The following is a 4,986-nucleotide window of genomic DNA, read 5'->3' on the forward strand; positions in this document are numbered from 1 at the left end:
CCTCAGAACCAGCTTTGCACCTGAAGTCCCCCAACCACCATTCATTCTGTGGGTGTCGGATGGTGCTAACAGGGACCCAAAGTGCCCTGTAAAAAACTGCCCTTGTTAAGAATCTTACTGGGGAGGGACGCAGGGCCAGCCACCCTTTGTGACCAAAGGAAAAACAAACATTAAGTTGCCACTGTGGCCAGACCCTGGTAGAATAATCCTCGTGGGACATATTTATCGAATGCCTGATCTTCGCAACAGCCCCAGAAGGAGCGCTGTCCCCATCTTCAATCCCCAAGTCACCAAGGCGCCAGGTGAGGCACAGAGAGAGGGAGCAATGCCCAAATCCCAGGAAGAAGAGTGGGCCGGCTGGGTTTCTGCCCCCTGCCCAGCATTGCCATCCGAGCAGAGGGCGCCCACACGCCTCGTGTCTCGCTCTGTACTGTCTCCTGTGACAGGTGCCTCACTGTGTGAGGACACGGGAAGCCCGGAGAGCAGTGGTTTCAACTGGGGGTGATTTTGCCCCCGACAGGACATTTGGCAATGTCTGGGCACATTTCGGACTGACGTAACTGGTGGAGGGGTGCGCCTGGCTTCCGGTGGGTAGACAGAGGCCAGGGATGTTTTCCAACATCCTGCTGTGCACAGGACAGGCCTCACTGCAGAGAATGATCCGGCCCAAATGTCAATAGTGCTGAGTTTGAGAAACCCTGACTTAGAGGAAAAAAATTTATCCAAATGAAATGTCCAGGGAGAAAGTCACAACTCCCTGTCACAACAGCCCAGGCACACTGCCAACCCCTTGATGAGTGGCTGGGACAAGGAGCTCCAAGGGAGAACATTCTTTTATGTAATAGGATTTGGGCCTTTGGCATGTGCTTGCAAAGGTGGACCACCTCCTGGGGCCTAAAAACACCTTAGCTGTGGGTACAGAGAGCACCCTGAGGCAACGATGGTATTTGGGGAGTGGGCATGGCCGAGGACAGGACAGCCACCAACATCACTGGGCAGAGGGCAGTGGGAACTTTGTGGAGGTGATGCCCAGCCCTGCCCGTCCTCACGGCCATGAACTTCACCTCCTTGTAAACCAGCCTCACCCAGAACCCATTGCTTAGTCTCTTGCAAGGGGAGCAACACGAAACCACAAAGTATCACTGGACAACCAGAGGCTGCTGGAAAAACCCACCTCCATGGGCACGGAATGCAAAACGTCGTTGACGGGCCCGGGTGCAGGAAGTGGGGAAGGGCGGCCAGACCCCGGGGTCCATGGCACAGTGAAGTCCCTCCCGTCAGTCGGTGCACACTTGTGCTCCTTCTCTGGGTCCTGTTCTGCCCAGCTGATGTGATTGATAGATACACCGCTTAGCTGATGATGCTCCGGCCCGCAGCTGTGACAGCCCAGCAGGCTACAGGGGACGGCACTGTCCCACATTCACTTCTGGCTACTATGGGGTATGATGGGCCCCCTCACCCTTCATTAGAGGCCCCTGGGGTGACACTGACTGTCAGGCGAGGCAAAGGTGACTACCGGTCACCCCCAGGGTCAGACCAGCACCCCCTTTGGCTCTTCCCTGGCTCTCAGAACCAGAGACCCAGCAGCTGGCACCTCCATGTGCTAAGGGCCTACGGGATGGAAACAACATGGTGGACAGAGGCAGGGCTCTATGGAGCTCACCGGCAGGCGGAGAGGGCTGGGCTCCGAGGTCTGCGTCCAGCACCGTGCTGGGTACCAACCACAGAGCGGCGAGCAAGCCGACGCCGACTCTGCTCTCCGGGAGCCTGTCTGTCCACGGGAGAGACAAGAGCGGACAGGTACACAGGGAAATATAGAAACATGGTTGCACAGAGTGACATCTTCCGGGAAGTACAGGGTGCTCTGAGGGGGATGAGAGCAGGAAGGGCTTCTTAAGAGGAAAACCCTCGGTGGATGTCTTGTTTCCCAGGGGCCCTTTCATTTCACCTCCCGAGCTAGAAGTAGCCACGGCCCCTCACAAGCAGGGGCGGACTTCAGTCCCTTGGGCCCCAGAGGGTCACAGGGCTTTAGAAAGTGCTCAGGGCTCATCGAAACCAGTGGATTCCAGCTGCGGGAGGGTTTGGAGGGAGGAGGAGAATGTCACAGATCTCTGATTGAAAATACGGTTGCTTCGTGGAAATAATGGCCATGGATGACATCACCATTCGAGAGAGCAGCAATGGCCCCCTCAGAGGGGAGCTTTTGCCTGCTGGAAGCTTCAAGTATATGAATGAAGATCTCAAAAGCTCAGAAAAGCCAGAAAAGGGGGAAAGGACATATGAGTTTTGAAGAAGCCATTTGTCTGTGCTGCCAGCCGGACAAGCAAGTGAAAGACAGACCTCCAGGACAGACAGACAGACGAGAACAAAGCCAGGGACGATTGAAGGGAGCAGCCCATCCAGAAGGCTGTCCAAGATTGAGCATGGCCAGAACAGGGGTGGGACGAGGGGACGGGCCAAAGATGAGCCAGGGAAGGCCAGGACTCCAGGCGAAGGGGCATGCTCCGTGTGGAAGGCCTTGGGGAGCCATGGTGGGATCTCAAGTGAGGTAATGACGCCAATCTAACCTTTAGGACGATGATGGTGGATTGGAAGGCAGAGAGACCATGCAGGCTGCTATGGCCATCCAGAGGGGACACTGGGAGGTGCCAGCCTGTGGGCAGTGGCAGAGGGGATGCAGAGGAGGGACAGAAGCAACGGGAGTGGATGAGTCATCAGATCGGGCCAATACTTAGTGTGTGGAGGGTACGTACTGAGCTCTCACCAAGGGCCTGGCCCCTGCCCTCGTGGAGCTTCCTCTGATGGGTCTTTAAGGGCTTAAGTCGGAGCTTTGTGGAGGAGAAGAGGGGTCGGATATGGAGGACGAACAGAAATTTGACGGAGTCGGAAAGGGTGCACTGGGCAGAGGGACCCCTGTGCGCAAAGGAGGACCCAGCACCAGCGTGAGTTTGGGAACAAACAAGCAGTCAGCGCGGGTGGGAACCTGCGTGTGTGGAGCGGATCAGGGTGATGAGGCTGGGAGCAGGAGGGAGGAGCTGTAGAGAGAGAGGTAGTTGTATTTGCTTATGCATTAGAGAGCGGGGAAGACCGCGGGCAGGGGGCACAGCAAGGGGCCGTGTGCTGCTCAGGTGAGGAGAGGTAAAAGCAGGAGCCGGGGGTGTGGATGGAGAGGAGAAACACCTGCAGAAGCGGAGTCCCCAGGATCTGAATAGAGAGGATGAGGGGAAAGGGGGCGTGAATGGTGGCTTAGCAGAAACACAGAAGGCAAGCGGAGGACTCAGTTTGAGAACAGAGACAACGTTGTGACGAGTCTCTAAGTAAGATGGGCTGTGACCTCCTGCTCAGAAGCTTCTCCTATTTTTATACCTCCATGAGCCATCCTGGGTGGGATTCATGCAAGTGAAGGAACAGAAAAGAAAGAAAAAAGAGCTATAGGCCAAATGACTGGGGGTCTCCTGTGGCTGATCCAAATAGATTAGATTCAGGGTCTGGTACGCAAGCCAGGAGGGTGGTTTCTATCCACAGAAAGCATCTTCAGACTTAACCTGATTTTCGCTGCAGCACGCCCATTTGCAAGCCAGCCAGCCTTGGTGTGCAGCCTTGGGGGCAGCCTGGGCCAGAGAACAGGACCAAAACCTTAGGGGACTGTTCCCCCCCACCCCCACCCCCACCCCAACGCAGGAGTGTTTGGTTTCCACCAAGCTTCACTTGGTTTATCTATGTATCCAATCCAAGGCCACGGGTGGCTTCCTGCCACTGTTTATTAATAACTACACCTAACACTAGCTCCTCAGGGGCAGCCGGGGAAGCCAGTCCCAGGCTGGCATCATGCTCTGCCCCTGGATGTGTGCCAGGCTGTCTGAGACAGCCCTGGGGGAATGAATGGCTGGCTCTTCTTTACCCAGCTCCTTCCATGGGAAGAGATCGCCCGTGTGCTTCCCTCTCGAAGTCCTTGCAGGGGGCCTGCCTGGCTCAGCTTCCCCCCTGGCGGGTGCAGGACAACACAAGGAAGACGGACCACCAGGACCAGGAGGAGCTCCACCACCACCATGGGGAAACCAAGGCCCAGAGCAGGGACCGGAAACACTGGCTCTCGGTGGTTCAGCAAGTTGGATGCACATTCGAGCCCTGAGCCCTGTTTTCCTAGGGCCTCCTGAGGCCAGGAACCCATCCACCGTGCTCCTCCAGTGTGTAATTGCTGTCTGGCTCCCAGCAGTATAGACCGCCGCGTTCAACCTGCACTTTCCGGCTCGGGGCTGTGGCTCTTTCAGCCGGCAGGGAGTCAGCAGGGCACACAGACCCAACCGTCTTGACCTAGATTCTGGTTTACCTATAAGGCCTTGTTTGCTAGTGGGGTACACTGAGGCAGGCTCTAATGTGAAACACCCCAAGTCCTACAGAGGTGCTCCCCTGCACCACTCCGGGGGACGGCCTGGGCAGAGACAACTCTGTACCCTTCTGCCATCGGACAGTGGCTGGAGACACGGCGCCAGAGACCCCAGCCACAGCCACGATGCACGCTGTGCCCTTGGGAACACCAGGCAGCCCGCCGCCGCCCGCAGACGCCCAGACAGACACGGGCAGACAGGCCGCAGGTGCGCGCGGCCGGAGGCACTGGGAGCGCGGCTGCCCGCGGGCCACGCAGCCGGCCGGGCGCCCCCTGGAGGGCAGTAGGAGAGGGGCCCTGGGCGCGAGCCCGGCGGGGGGCGCGGGGAGGCGCCCAGAAACTCCCAAACGGAAGCGGCTGCGCCGGGCGGTCGCAGGGCCGCGCAGAGGGCGGAGGGACGCACAGGCGGGCAGTCGCCCGGAAAGCGGCGCAGGCTCGGGCGCCTCCCCGGCGGAGGCGGCCAACTCTCGCCCGCAGCGCGGGAGGGGCGGGGGCGCAGAGGCGGGCGGCGCCGTCGGGGCCCTCCCCTTGCCCCGCCCCCCGGTCGGCGCCCTTGGCCGCGGGCGCGTTGTTGGTTTCGGGTTGTCAGGCAGCGGCGG

This window comes from Phoca vitulina, unplaced genomic scaffold, assembly GCF_004348235.1.
Source record: "Phoca vitulina isolate PV1807 unplaced genomic scaffold, GSC_HSeal_1.0 scaffold41, whole genome shotgun sequence".
Lineage (NCBI taxonomy): Eukaryota > Metazoa > Chordata > Mammalia > Carnivora > Phocidae > Phoca > Phoca vitulina.